Here is a 16,437-nt window from a genome sequence, read left to right on the forward strand (position 1 = left end):
GCGTGAAGATTGCCGAGTCTGCTGCGTGGTGTGTTAATTGATTGCTGCGGTGGCCGAGTTAAATTCGTTGTTGTCTGGTGTGTTAATGCTGGTAGTGTGTTAATTGATTGCTGCGGTGGCCGAGTTAAATTCATTGATGTCTGGTGCTGATGCGTATATGATTGTTGGAGCTTTCAATTGATGCTGGTGCGGTTGAATTGGTGCGTATATGATTGCTGAAGCTTTCAATTGATGCTGGTGTGGTTGAATTGGTGCATATATGATTGCTGGAGCTTTCAATTGCTGATGGTATTATGTTTTGCTGGTGTAAATCCTGAGCGTAAAGTACAATGCTGCTGGTATTTTGTTTTGCTGCTGGTATTATGTTTTGCTGGTGTAAATCCTGAGCGTAAAATACAGTGCGACCTCCCTTTATCCTCATACCAGTGAGTTGGGTTTGCGCAACAATTTGATGTATGCGATGTATTACGCTATCACAATGGCTTCCATGTGATACTTGGTGATCTTTATTTCTGTAATTTCTTCCCCGCATTATTTTTTTTTTAATTTCCTGAGAAGAGTTATTTTTTGTTATTTAAGACAAAAAAAAAGGGGGATTTGGAATAGATATAATATTATATCTATATCATTTTTTTTTAAATGGTAATAAGCCATGATATTTAAAGGCAAAGGCATTGTATTGATGGAAGGCATTTACCATTCAAAAAGTTTTTTTTTTTAAATAAAAAAAGTTTTTTTTCTAAATAAAAAAAGTTTTTTTTTTAAATAAAAAAAAAACAAAGGGAGTAAGGCATAGGCAGTGTTTTCAGATTAACTATTTTTTGGATTTTGGAGATTATTGTGTTTTGCTGATACAAAATGGCGAAAACTCAAAGTGCCCGTTTTGAAATTGAGAAGTTTAATGGCAAAAATAATTTCGAGATCTGGAAGGTGAAAATGTACGATTTGCTTGTCCAACATGGTGTGGCAAAGGCGTTGTTGGGCAAATCCAAACAGCCTTAAAACATCACAGATAATGAGTGGGCCGAGATGGATGAAAGAGCGATAAGTGCTATTCGATTGTGTCTAGCTGATGATGTCCTGTTTAATATCGTGTCGGAGACAACAGCTGCTGGTTTGTGGACGAAACTGGAGAAACTGTACATGACTAAATCCTTAACCAATAGGATTCTCCTGAAGCAACAGTTGTACAGTTTGCGAATGAAGGAAGGTACATCGATTGCTGATCATTTAAATGCTTTTAATACTCTTCTTGTGCAATTACAAAGTATAGAAGTAAATATTCAATCCGAGGATAAATCTATTACTTTATTGTGCTCGTTGCCCGAATCATGGGATCATTTTGTTACTTCTATAAGTCTTAGTTCATCAGAAACTATTGAGTTTGATGATGTAGTTGCATCCTTATTATCGGAAGAAACAAGGAGAAGGTCGCATTCCGAAACCTCTACATCAAAAGCTATGATGGTTAGAGGTCGTTCGAAAGAAAGACACTCCAGGAGGCCGAGCGACTCACGTTCAAATTCGAAAGGGAAGAAGAGTAAGCTACAGTGTTGGTTTTGTGGCAAATCAGGGCATTTAAAGAAGGACTGTTGGAAACGACAGCAACAAAATTCAAAAGCAGATTCTTCGACAGAGAAGAAGGAGGCAAATACGACAGATACAGGTTCGACATCTGGTTCAGGTATGAGTGATGAAGTATTATCAGTTAATGTGTCAAATCATGGTCAACATTGGTTGTTAGATTCCGGTGCATCAAACCACATGTGTATCCATAAAGAATGGTTTAAGACATATAAATCAATTGATGATAGTGTTGTGTACATGGGTAATGATGTAACATGTAATATTGTGGGAATTGGGAGTATACAACTGCAAATGTTTGATGGGACAGCTAGAATATTAACTGATGTGAGGCATGTACCAGATTTAAGAAAAAATTTGATTTCATTAGGAGCACTTGATTCAAATGGATATAAAACTGTAATTCAAGGTGGAGTAATGAAAATTTACAAAGGTATTTTACTAGTTATGAAAGCTAAGAAGGTAGGAAATCTATTTCAGTTAGAAGGAAGTATAGGGTCAGATTATGTGTCTACGGTGTCTGAGCATGACAGTAGTTCCATTCACTTATGGCATCAAAGATTGGGGCATATGAGTGAAAGAGGGTTAAAAATTTTGGCTGATCGCAAGTTACTTCCAAATCTAAAGTCTGGAAAGTTAGATTTCTGTAAGCATTGTTTGTTTGGAAAACAAAGTAAACAAAAGTTTAAAACAGGCAAACATACTAGTAAAGGCATACTTGATTATATCCATTCAGATGTGTGGGGTCCAGCTCCTACAACTTCATATGGTGGTTCGTCTTATTTTGTATCATTCATTGATGACTTTTCTAGGAAAGTGTGGGTCTACATGTTGAAAAGGAAGTCTGATGTTTTTTCAGTTTTCAAGCAATTTAGAGCATTGGTAGAAAACAACACTGGTAGAACAATAAAATGTTTAAGAACTGACAATGGTGGTGAGTTTACTTCCAAGGAGTTTGACAACTATTGCAAGGATGCAGGGATCGAGAGACATAAGACCACAGTTTATACTCCTCAGCAGAATGGAGTTGCTGAACGCATGAACATGACTCTTCTAGAGAGAGCAAGGAGTATGCTGAGTAACGCCGGGTTGCAAAAGGAGTTGTGGACGGAAGCGGTGGCAACAGCTTGTTATGTGATAAACCGATCTCCATCAACGGCGATAGGCTGCAAGATTCCGCAAGAGGTATGGAAAGGACACCCTTGTGACTATTCTAAACTCAGAGTGTTTGGTTGTGATGCATATGCTCTAGTGCCTAAACATCAGCAAACTAAATTAGATCCAAAGTCCAAAAGGTATATCTTTGTTGGGTATGGTGTTGGAACAAAGGGATATAGATTGTGGGATCCTACTACCCGCAAAATCATCATCAACAGAGATGTAAAGTTTAATGAATCCTCTCTTGTACAGTTAGATGTAGATAGTAGATTGAAACAGGATGATGTATCTGACTTTCAACACATTCAGTTTGATAGCATTTCTAATGATAGTCATGATGACCATAGTTCAGATACTAGTCATGAACAGGTTTCAGAATCAGAACATGAACAGGTTTCAGGTTTAGATCATGAACAGGTCTTAGATACTGATCAACAAGAAGTTCCTACAGATGGTAGTCAGCCAATCGAGGAAGCGCCAGAAACATCCTTAAGGAGGTCGACAAGAATCAAACGGCCACCGAGAAGGTATGATGATTATGTCACTTCTGGTGCATTTACTGCTAATGACGATGAACCTCTGTGCTATCAGGAAGCAATAGAAGGTTCGAAAAGTGACAAGTGGAAAGCAGCCATGAAGGACGAAATGATGGCCTTGGGTAAGAACGACACATGGGATCTGGTTGAGCTTCCGAAAGACAGGAAAACTGTGGGGTGTAAATGGGTTTTCAAGCTGAAATGGGGTGTGAATGATACGGAAGACAAGCACAAAGCGCGGCTGGTTGCAAAAGGGTTTTCTCAGAAAGCCGGTATTGACTTTCATGAGATTTTTTCACCAGTGGTTAAAATTGTTTCAATTAGAATTGTATTAGCATTAGTGGCTTTGCTTGATTTAGAGTTGCAGCAATTAGATGTTAAGACTGCATTTCTACATGGAGACTTAGATGAGGAAATATATATGGAACAACCGGAAGGGTTTGTTCAGCATCGCAATGAGAAATTTGTCTGCAGGCTCAAGAAGTCAATATATGGCCTGAAGCAGTCGCCTCGGCAGTGGTATAAGAAGTTTGATTCTTTCATGTTGAGTCAGAAATATGTTAGAAGTGAATATGATCATTGTGTTTATTTTAAACAGTTAAATAATGGCATATTCATTATCTTGGTATTGTATGTTGACGATATGCTTTTAGCAAGCAAATGCATAGAAGAAATCAACAGGTTGAAGGCTCAGATGGCAAGGACATTTGATATGAAAGATCTAGGAGCAGCAAGACAAATTTTGGGCATGGAGATTTCCAGAGACAGGAGCAATGGTAAGCTATGGCTATCACAACAGAAGTATATTGAGAAAATACTTTTGAGATTTGGTATGAATAATGTGAAGCCTGTGTCAGTCCCTCTCGCTTCCCATTTCAAGCTTTCTTTGAGTTTATGTCCTAATTTAGATGAAGAAAAGGATTATATGTCTCGAATTCCATATGCTAATGTAGTAGGGTGTTTAATGTATGCGATGGTGTGTATGCGACCAGATATTTCACATGCAGTTGGGGTTGTCAGCATGTACATGGCAAATCCGGGTAAAGAACACTGGTCAGCAATGAAATGGGTGCTTCGGTATCTGAGAGGCACAAGTAGTTATTGTATCACTTACAATAAGAGTAGTGAATTTGTTTGCGGATATGTTGATTCCGATTTTGCAGGTGATTTGGATAAGAGAAGGTCAACTTCAGGGTATGTCTTTACTCTTGCAGGTGGAGCTATAAGCTGGATGTCAAAGCTACAGAACATTGTCACTTTATCCACTACTGAAGCAGAATACATTGCTGCTTCGCATGCTTGTAAAGAGGCGGTTTGGTTGAAAGGTTTGCTTGGTGAGTTTGGTAGGTTACAGGACAACATCAGGTTACTTTGTGATAGTCAAAGTGTAATACATTTGGCTAAGAATCCGGCCTATCATAGTAAATCAAAGCATATTCCAATTAAGTACCATTTTGTAAGACAGGTTATCACTGAAAGGGGAGTCTCTCTTGAAAAGGTGCATACAAAGGAAAACTGTGCAGACATGTTCACGAAACCAGTTTTGTTAGAGAAGCTACGCTGGTGTTTGGCTTCTCTTGGCTTGCAGAAAAGATAAAATAATAATAACAGGGCATCAGGCTAATTGTTGTCAAGGTGGAGATTGTTGAGATTTTCTGTTTTGAATAAAATAGGCAAAATCTCAGTAGATGACAACAATAGGAATTAGTTCCTAGATTAGCTCCAGTTTGTTGGGAGGGAGTTAATGCATCCTAAATTTGATGTGAGAGGAATTATGAGGCAGTTAGATCCTCCTTGCTATATAACAGGTATCCATACGGATGGTTTGGGAGGGTGAGAGTTTGTGAAGATTTGTTTTATGTAATCTCCTGTTTGATTAATAAAGAATTGCCGATGCCTATGTTGTGTGGACGTAGCCCAGATTGGTTGGGTGAACCACTTTAATTGCTGTGTCTCCTGTCCTTGATTTTATTTGCTGAGTATTTGTTTTCATTAACTGTGCATCTGATCTCCAACAACCTCTAGCTCAAGCGCACTTAATTGTGAAATTTTCCCCTAAGAAAATACCAAAACTTTCACTACAAAATTTACATGGATAAAAACACTAAAACATGTACACTATTTATTACTTCACTATCAAAAGCAAAACATTTTAACACTTAACATACGCGACATTTAATATGAATATACTTGAATTGTAATTTTATATAGCCAAATGTATATAACATTAAGTACTTTACCACTGAATTCACCTTCACTTCACCTTCACTGACAAGTTTACGACGTGCCAGTGCCAATGCCAATGCCAATCCCTCTGTTGTAGAGCTGTAGAACAAGTCGGGAGCAGTGATCAAATTTGAAGGTCTACTCTTAATTTAATTTGGAAGGGTATATATTCATCTAACCCTTCAAATATGAAAGGTTATAAAAAAAATTCACTTCTACTAAAAAGTATATATTAAATAAACCCTTCAAAAAAAATCCATAATAAAATAGTGTCATTCTAAATCTTTAAAATCTTAAAAATTTAAAGAGTAGCTTCTATGAAAACACTATAAAATCTCAATATTACTAGTAAATAAACAAACAAAAAAATCTCAAATTCTATTGAAAAAAGGTAAACATATGTTTCATTAGATGATTTTCAAAAGTATTTGGACTTACATAATTGAAAATATAAATATATTCTCCCAATGGAAATGGATTTCTAGTTTTCATTTATTTCCTTACATCATAAGTAGCATTCCAATCTACCTCATTTAGAGCATGATGTGCACTTAGAGAGAAACATTAACATATTTAGTGTCTGCAATGAAAGTCTTTATCTATCATCATTTTTTATCCTGTTTAATTTTCAGAAGCCTCTTTCACACACTGACGTGTCTTTCACACACTGATGTGGTTGTTGGGATAACAAGAATAGCTTGCCATAATTGCATCAATATGGAAAGTCTTAAAACCATCCATGTTCATCTCCACATAGGTGTCATGCCATACATATGCTTTTCAGGTATGATTTACAAATAGCACAAATAAATTAATTCATTTCACCCCAACATCTAACAGTATCCACAATTATCCACAATAGATTTTTCACATAAACATTTCAACTATATTTTTGTTGGACAGTCTATATCATTCACTTCTTCATAATAATGTTGAAAAGTGCAAAACTTATCCACATTAAATACATGTAAATCTATGAATCTCCTATCTAAAGATTTAATCACCTTTACAATAAAACATTTTCCCAAAAAAAGACAATCATATAGTAGCCCCGATATTTTCATCTTTGGAAAAATTTTAAACCTCAATGGATGTAAATGTACCATAATTGTACTATCTGCAAATTCAAGGGTTCCTCTTTATGCTTTAACTAAAAAAGAAGACATATGCACTGCATCTACACCAAAAATGCTTTCCAAAAATAATTTATGAAGAATGCTAATAGAAACATGTAAAGTAGTGTCAATATATGTAATAGCAACATGATCCTCTTCGAACTTTTGATTTAAATTATTTAACTCAACGATCATGTCTAAAGTATATGGATGCAAGTATGCACTTGAAATATTGTTGCCAACTCATACATTTGTTTCTCCCGTGATTCCTAATCGTGATAAATAATGCATGAGTTTAACAAGTCTTTCCATGACCTTTCCTCTAGAGAGCTGCCTAATTTGATGAATTTGTAAGACCACTAACTTAGTGATTTGAAATGTATACATTAGCTCTCTCAATTTTCCTTGTCCTTTAGTTGATTTTCCAAGTCATGAATAAACTTTGTTTCAAATTTGTTAATATATTGCAACTCTCGAAAATGAGATGAAGCCTCATTGATTGTTAATGCTTCCCCATGATCTATGAAATGGATAACTAATAAATGAGTAGCATACGAAGCTTAGGAGATAAACCCTCATGAATACCCCTCGTGGAAGAAGCACCATCTGAACCAAAACCAACAAACTTCATCAAATATAAATCCATTTATGCTAAAAGAGTTCTCACTAGATCATACTTACATTGAGCTATTCCATCCTTTATTTGAAGTAAACATATAAACTTTGTTAAACATTGAACTCTTCCTCCATTCGTCAAAAATGTAATATAATCAATCAATTGGTGTTTCATAATTTGATCAGTGCTTTCATCAACTAAAATTGAGTAAAATGACCTATGTAAAATCTTCTCTTTTAGTTTGTTCCAATACACCTCTTTAGAAACTTGAAGAAAATCTTTTCTTGGTGGTGGAGTTCATTTATACCTATTCAAAGTCACATATTGAATGATACATTTTAAAGATAAATCATGTATAGCAACAAAATACATGTTTTCAATCATTGATATAATTTTCTCCTTCCCAACATTTACCATTAGTTCTACATGTTTAGTGATTGGAATATTGCTTCAATTGCTTGTTCCCTCCAAAAGTTGAAAAAAAAATAAGCTTTTGATTTTGCATGGCCACTTATACCACTAACATGAAGAGTGGTAGTTCACTCTTTTGAAAATGGAGTCTCACTTTTAAATTTAACACGTCAAGAACATTTTATTCTTTCATTACCATTAAATGTTTTAAAACATAAGCCCATGGAAACCTTGTATTCCATTTGGATTTTAATATTATTTTGTGTTTCTTTGATGGGTTTTCTATTTCAACAAGCTCTACACTATTTGATTCATCATATTCATGTAGATGAGCATCAACTTCATTGTGAATATTACATGGTTGATTAGAATGTTGTGTAAGGCCAAATGATTCAACAATTGATAATTGCATTTTATCCTTCTTAGGACAACCAATAGGAGAATTTTTCAAGATTTACGCCTATTAAATAAATAAAAACAATAGAATAAGTAAATACATAAATTAAAAATCCCTTAGCAAGATTGAGATAGACAAAATTCAACTTTAGAAAGATTCCATAGGATTTGACTATAGATTTCTTGATAGGTTATTCATTGATTTGTTGAATTATGTTTTGTAACATTCAAGGAAACCTGTAGCTTTATGATAGAGAACAAACACTTCATGAAAAATCATACTGTGACAAGAAATTTGTATGGATCTAAGCAACGAAGAAAAATAAGCAAGAGTTTGAACGAAAGTGTTATAGTTGTGGAGTCCAATACCCTCGATATAAGATAGATATTATTTTCATAGTTGGTAGATTCATATAATTATGACAATAAAAATGGCACCATTAACAATGTAGAAAACAACTCCACCACCCATTCCTAGAATGGAAGGATGGCAAGCAGTTGTATTCAGGGTATCTAGCCACAATGTTGATTTCTTGGGGTGGATTCTGTGGTGCCCATGAGACATTGTGTGACAAGGCTGCCAATACTTCAAGGAGTGTTGCATTAAAGAATCCATAGAATGAAAAACCAAATGTTAATGAAGATATGAGGAGGATAATGAAAAATACATTATAGTCTAGCGTGGAACCATAACTTTCCTTCTATGGATGATGGGTTGCAATTCAAATGAAAATGGAAAAAGTGTATGCAGGGAAAGAGCAGTCAAGGATAATCACAGAGGAGCAAGAGCACGTGCATAGTTGTTGAATGGTTATTCAATGTGCTTTGCCACCCTGTGCTAGGTGTAATAGTACCATCACTGTTGCATGTATTATTGTTGCAAGTTGCATCATGTTGGCCTAAGTTAGGGGCCTCAGGAAACGTTCCCAAATCATGACATAACTATTAAATTGTATGAGGTCATTTGGACTTTAACTGGTCTCTTTTACGAAACTATCACTAGTCAGAGAAATTTATGCACTAGTACAAACTCAAAATTATAGTAAACTTAAAAAAGTATTGACACGTTATTAAAAATATTACCCTTCTTTTGAAATATAAAAATTTAATCTGACCTTTGTAATTGACTAGTGGTTTTGATCATTTAAATTTTTTTGGAAGTGAAATTTTTTTTTAACCCTTCTAGGAAGGGCCAGGAGGCCAAAGAAGGGCTAGGAAGGGTTCAATTTTGAACACTACTCGGGAGCACGATGGGTAAAGATATAGAGTCAAATGTATATAACATGAAGTACTTTACCACTGAATTCACCTTGACTGACAAGTTTACGACGTGCCAGTGGCAGTCTGGCAGTTCCAATCCCTCTATTGTAGAGCGGTAGAACAAGTCGGGAGCATGATGGTTAAAGATATATCGATGGGAGTGCTTTGAGGCTCGATTAAAGATTTATCAGTGGATTATCAGCGATGAAGGATCGCCCAAGAGAGTGCCAGGTGTTACCTTGGAGAAATGTGAATATAATGGATGGAGTACGCTTTGTATTTTTCAAATTTGATTTCTCAACCAATATGCATTGACGATACTATGCCCAAAAATGAAGATGTTAGCTGATAAATTGAGAATCGTTCTTGTTCTGAGGATGTCGGCATGCACACTTTTTACAAACCAGACCAATTCTATGTATTCTAATATGAATATTTTCACAAGGTATTACAGTTTTTGTTGGGAAATGGAGGATAATAAGAAACCCATGCGCAAGGGCGGGCGATTGAAGGAGGCGCTTGATATTTTATGCAAAGAAAGCCGACTGAAGGAGGCCGTTGACCTATTACCCATTTTTCGGCAGCGTGGCATGCGTATCGATCCCACCACCTATGGCATCCTCTTGAAGGTCTGCATCAAGATGAAAGCTTTCGAAGAGGGCAAGAGGGTTCATACTCATATGATCCAGTCAGAGTTCCAGCCGGGGGTGTTTCTCAGCAATCGTCTGGTTGATTTGTATGTCAAATGTAGGAGTTTGGTTACTGCACGCGAACTGTTTGATAAAATGCCTGAAAGGGATTCTTGTTCATGGAATACAATGATTGCTGGATATGCCAAGTGTGGGAATCTAGATGAAGCCCGCAAACTGCTTGACAAAATGCCTGAACGAGGGCCTGTATCATGGACATCTATCATTGCAGGATATGTTCAGAATGGTCGTGGTAGGGAGGCTCTGGACTTGTTCAGTGAAATGCAAGGGGTAGGCGTTGAGTCGGATCAGGTTACTTATGCCAGCGTTCTCAGTGCTTGTGCAAGCTTGGCAACTTTGCTAGACGGTAAGAAAGTCCATACCCACTTAATTAGAACTGGATTTGACTCAGATGTCTATGTGATGAATGCTCTTCTTGAGATGTATGTTAAATGTGGGTGCATGGATGATGCTCAGCAGGTGTTTGATGAGATGCTTGAGCGAGATGGTATTTCATGGAATGTGATGATAGCTGGATGTGCACGGTACGGGTATTCGAAAGAAGCCTTAAGTTTCTTTTTGCAAATGCAACATGCAGGCATGAATCCAACACCTTTCACTTTTGCAAGCACTCTGAGTGCATGTGCCAGTCTATCTGAACTTGAAAATGGCAAACAGATCCATCTCCACATCATTAGAGATGAATTTAATTCAAACATTATTTTAGGGAATGCTCTTATTGACATGTACGCCAAAAGTGGGTGTCTAGAGGACGCACTCAAAGTTTTTAACAGAATGCCAGAACGAGATGTGGTCTCATGGAATGCATTGATTGCAGGCAACGCACGCCATGGCCAAGGCGATGGAGCTTTAAAACTCTTTTCAGACATGAGATGTCTTGGCCTAAAGCCCACCCAGTGCACGCTTGCCAGTTTACTCAGTGCTTGTGCCTCGGTAGCAACTCTGGGCACGGGCAAGCAGATACATGCTCACAACATTCAAACGGGATTTGAGTCAAACGTCTTTGCAGGGAGTGCCCTTCTTGACATGTATGCCAAATGTGGGAGCATAGATGACGCACGCCGTGCTTTTGACAGCATCCTTGATAGAAATGCAGTTTCATGGACTTCAATGATCATTGGATATGCTCAGAATGGATGTGGGGAGGAAGCTCTCCAAATATATGAACAAATGCTGCTCGTTGGTATGAAGCCTGACAACATCACCTTTGTTGGCGTTTTAACTGCATGTAGCCATGCTGGTCTAGTGGATGAAGGACGCTATTATTTTGATTCAATGAGCCAAGATCATTCCATCACCCCAACAGTAGACCACTATACCTGCATGATTGATCTTTTTGGCCGTGCAGGGCTCTTAGATGAGGTGGAGCACTTTATTAACAACATGCCGTTTGAACCTGATGCTTTTATCTGGGGATCTGTGCTTGGTGCTTGCAGAGTCCATGGTAATTTAAAGCTAGCAAAACTAGCAGCAGAACGCCATTTTGAGTTGGAACCTGACAATGCTGCACCTTATGTGCTGCTTTCAAATATTTATGCTTCAAATGGTAAGTGGGAAGATGTGGCAGATGTCAGAAAAATAATGAGCGGTAAGCTTGTTAAAAAGAAGCCAGGTTACAGCTGGATTGAAGTCAAGAACAGTGTACATACATTTACAGCAGATGATGGATCACATCCACAAACTGGAGAGATTTATGCAATGTTGGAAAAGCTAACTGAACAAATGAAGAAGGAAGGTTATGTACCTGATACCAGCTTCGTGCTTCTTGATGTGGCCGAGGAGCAAAAAGAACACCTTCTGCGCCACCATAGTGAGAAACTTGCTCTGGCATTTGGTCTTATCAATGCACCTCCTGGAGCACCAATCAGAATTGTCAAGAATCTCCGTGTATGTGGAGACTGCCATACTGCCATGAAGTTCATATCTAAGATTGTTGGGCGAGAAATTATTTTAAGAGATGCCATTCGATTCCATCATTTCAAAGGAGGGTTTTGTTCATGCCGGGATTATTGGTAACACTAAACGAAGCAATTGACAGACTTCAATTTATTTTCATCCCCTAATTCCAATATATTTGTGTTGAATGTGATGCTTCAAGAGAGACAACGTGCTTCACTCTCAAGTGAAAAGCCAAATGAAGCAAAGACGATGTATTCTTCCAATAGCCTGTAACCTTATGCCATTGTACAGGCTTTATAGCATTCGAGACACTACCTTCTACATAAGGAATTTATTTTGCCAACTGATCATCCAGCTCTTAAATATGTAAATTCCAAAATAACTTTGTCTCATAAGCATTCCAAGTGGGCATCATATTTGCAGAGTTACTCCTTTGCAGTTCAACACAAGAGTAAGAAGTCGATTGAAGTTATTGATGACTGGAGTAGGAGACGTCACTAGCTTGTAACAATGAAGAATGATAGCGTTGAATTTGAGTCCATGAAGAAGGCATTGAGACTGATGATTTCTTTCGCAAAGTTATTGAGCATCTTAGAAATCCCATGGAGGAATTTGAAAATTATTTTGATTATTATTTGATATTTGGATGGTACCTTTTTTGTGGCAAGTAGCTATGCATTCATTTGCAGAATCTATGAGAGAGAAGTTCGTTTGTGAATTGCATGCTGGAGAACTTGGCGAGCATTTTGGATAAGTTAAGACCTTGAGTATGGTTGAAGAGTTATTCTTTTGTTGCCGCATGTGTAGATTGGTGGTCAAGTATGTTGATGGATATAATAAAGTACAATAAGGGTGTTCAAAAAATATCAAATTGTTATTTCCATTACCAATACCAGATAGCATTCCTATACACTTTTTGTTGAGGTTGCCTCAAACATGGATACATAGTTTTTCAATTTTTTGTTATTGTTGATAGGTTTTAAAAATGACCTATTTTATTTTTTGCAAAAGGACAAATGAGGTTGGATTAATTTTCAAAGAAGTTGTGTGCTTGCCCAAAACAATTACAAGTGACAGAAATACTCATTTTCCAAGTCATTGGTGGACATTATGGCATAAATTGGACAACAAATTACAATACAATTCATTGTATCATCTGTAAACCAATGGGCAAATTGAGGTTGGTAAATAGAAGTTTAGGGAGCTGGTTGGCGGGTTATTGTTGAAGAGCACCTGACATGGTGGGATTTAGCCTTTCTTCAATCTGAATGACTTTTCCTATAACTATAGTCATAGTGTGAACAAAGCTACATAAAAATCACCCTTCCAAATTGTTCACAGAAATAATCTGTTGAGCCTTGACCCATTTTTTGGTCAACTTATATATGATTGCAAAGTTTTGGGATATGTCCCTAAACCTAAAGGCTAATCCTAATTAAAAGAGACTGCCACCTGAACCCTTGACTTCAACGTTGGCAAATTGTCTCACTGTTTATTTCCTATATAGGTTACCAAGGGGGCCACTAGTTAGTAACTTAGTAGTTAGTGTGCACTGGAGCAATGAGTATGTATTCAGCAGTTGGCTATGGCAGTCTTCAAATATTCAGAATATGGATCACAGAAGCTTGAATTTGAATATGGCAGTCTTGTTTATTACGATGATCTGTTCATGTTTACTTTAGTCTATCTCTGATTCTCACGTGGTGATTATGGTTATAATGATTTCATGTTGATGATGATGATATGGTTGTGAGTCGTGACATGTTCTTTATGGTGATGCTTATGTACAAGTACAACTTCACCCTGATTTGATACAAGGTACCCGCAAACAGATTTTAAGCATTAATGCGTGAGCAACAAAAATATTGCATGGTTGTGTTGAAGATGGTTTATTGGTTTGTTGGTCTTTGTCTCTTTTTATGTGTGGATATTGGGTACCTGCAAACAAATTGTTAGTTTGAGTTAATGAAATGGTATGTGTGTATGCACAAGTGTTCAATGCTAGAGCTATGGAGAAAAGCTTCCAAGCTCAAGGCTTATATGATTACAAGCATATGCGTATGAAAAGACTAGGGATCAAGACCTTCCTCAATAATTAAGTTATTAACCAAGTGTCCAACCATGTCAGCTGTAAACTTGGCAAATGTTTATGAGGTGACTTATGGACTTGCGATTAAATCTCATCAAGATTATGAGTGCACTTAAGATTATGAGTGCACTTAACACTGTGATTGGTTTTTTTTGTATTCAGGCTTCTGTGTTCCATAATGAATTAAGCAAAGTCTTTCGGTAGAAATCACATAAGAGAAATTTTTGGCCGACGCGTTTCAAATCAACACTACACTTTCATTGGTGTATGTACATGCTTAATGCATCGAGCTTACATAGCCCTCAATCTCATTCTGATAGTGTGGAACTTGAGCCCCTTGTTTCAATGGCACTTAACCTAATGAAGCTAGTCATTTCAACTTTGTTCTTTGGAGCTCTGCTTGAGATCAATTTGGTAATGGAATTTTGAAGCTAAGAGTGCCATATCATATTTACATGGTTTTGAATGATATTTGAAGGAATCTTGTGCATGGTTCTCATTGGTTGCTTTGAAGCTCTGTTTGTTTGGTTGATTGCGGTCCAACTCTTCTCATTGCACGTGTTCACTACATTTGTGAGTGAGGGCTGAATTTTTTTGAATAAATCAAAGTTTGGATGAGTTTGTGTGGTTGGTGTTGAAGGTGTTTCGACTTGGGTGTATGCATATGGTATCAACTTGCTAGTGGAGGTCAAACCCACCATGGATTTGACACCAAATTCAAGCATTGGGGATGAAGTAAGCTCCGACCACGGAATTACCTACATTTGATTTCCATCATTTGTGTGCATCATATTATGTGACTGACAACTAGGGTGACTTTTGTGCATTCCTAACCCTTAGTTACCAAGTCATTTCCTTTGTTTTTCTGGGTATAAACCCATTTTCATGTATGCTTTGCATGTTATTGTTTTGCAAAAGATTTGGCATGCAGATGCTAAGTGTGAAAATTCTGTGACCCGAATTCCTACTGCAGCGACTGATAATATTTCTCCTACTTGTTAATTTACATGAACAAGTTGTTTGCAGTTTCCTATGGCAAACATTGAAATACATACGCTGCAGCCTACACCATTTAAAATAATATGTCGAAACAAGAAACTAAACAATAGAGAGATACAACACAAAGGACCTAGTTATTTTTGGACAAATGTCCCTGGAAAAACCCAATGCGGGAAAATTGGTGCAACAGATCTGAGGGTTTTTATTATTAAGCAGAAGTTATTTCATGTATGCTTTGCATGTTATTGTTTTGCAAAAGATTTGGCATGCAGATGCTAAGTGTGAAAATTCGGGGACCATTAAATATCTCTTTGTGATATGCCCTACAATCTTTTGCCATGTGCCCAAAGTTTGTACAAGAATAACAATAACCAAGAAATATACTTTGGTACCTGGGAGAAGAAGGTTTCCTTGATGTACTTCCGAAGTCTTTTTGCCTTGGGATCCTTTGATGATAACCATTGCTTCTTGTATCCTTGACTTCGTTTGCATTTCTTCTTGGAATAGGATTTCTTCCATTGTTGTCTTGACTCTTCTCCTTGCCTTTGCTGGAACTGGGAGCATCAATATTTATTCCAAGTTTCTCCACATCCTTGTTGTTTGAAGCATTAGGGTTTGCATCATTCTTGCTTGAGGGTTCACCTGCATAGCCAAGACCTGATTTATCAAGGGGAGACCTTTGATGACTTAGGATGTCATCTAGGGTTTGAGAACTTTTCAAGTTCTTATTCAACAAGTCAACTTCCTTTTTAAGAAAGACAATTTTGTCCTTCATTTCCTTGCATTCTTCATCCTTCTTTGATAGAATGATCTCCATTTCTTCCTTCATCTTGGTTGCTTCACATGATTGGGTCTTAAGAGAAGTGATTTCTAATCTTAACTTGGTGATGTCATCATCCTTTTCTTCTAATTGGCATGTCATGGTGTTTCTCTCCTTTTCTGCTTCATCAACTTGTCCTTCTAGTTTGTTCAAGCTCTTGTGCCTTTGTTCAAGGTGGCTTGACAAGGTATCTTCCCGCTTCTTTTCCTTATCCAATTGATTTGTCACGGATATGACTTCTTCATGATGCTTTGTCTCGTTTTGATGAAATTCTTCCTTAATCTTGGTAAGCTCCTCATCTCTTTCTTGTACTTGAAGATTGACAAGGTCAACTTCCTTCCTTGTTTTGTCCTGGTCACAAACTTGCGCTTTCTTATTAAGTTCCTCATTTTCATTTTTCAAATTGTTAATCTCTTCTATGGCAACCATAAGCTTAGAGAGGAGATCTTCTTCAAAATATTCTTCATTCTCTTCATCTTCTAGGTCTTCTTCAGCCTTGATGTTATCACTCTTATCTTCAGCTTTCTTGATGGGCTTTGGATTTCCTTCTTGTATCCCATCATTTTCTTGGCTAGAGATAATTGTCAACACTCCTTTTGAGTGAAGATCATGAAGTTT

At 37.1% G+C, this 16,437-nt stretch overlaps 1 pseudogene across 2 annotated transcripts; it reads left to right on the top strand.

Moving 5' to 3' along the window:
- Window positions 1-10,221: 10,221 nt before the first annotated feature.
- On the top strand, window positions 10,222-12,695 carry LOC149140898 (putative pentatricopeptide repeat-containing protein At1g68930 pseudogene; annotated as a pseudogene). 2 transcript variants are annotated; one of them, XR_016264334.1, is made up of 2 exons: window positions 10,222-10,358; window positions 10,469-12,695. The product of XR_016264334.1 is annotated as a putative pentatricopeptide repeat-containing protein At1g68930 pseudogene, transcript variant X2 (transcript). The 2 variants fall into 2 exon arrangements; XR_016264333.1 differs by having other exon boundaries at window positions 10,225-10,358; window positions 10,472-12,695.
- The last annotated feature ends 3,742 nt before the right edge of the window (window positions 12,696-16,437 follow it).

This window comes from Pinus tabuliformis, chromosome X, assembly GCF_031772625.1.
Source record: "Pinus tabuliformis cultivar Carrire ecotype Pingquan chromosome X, CPIR1, whole genome shotgun sequence".
Classification (NCBI taxonomy): domain Eukaryota; kingdom Viridiplantae; phylum Streptophyta; class Pinopsida; order Pinales; family Pinaceae; genus Pinus; species Pinus tabuliformis.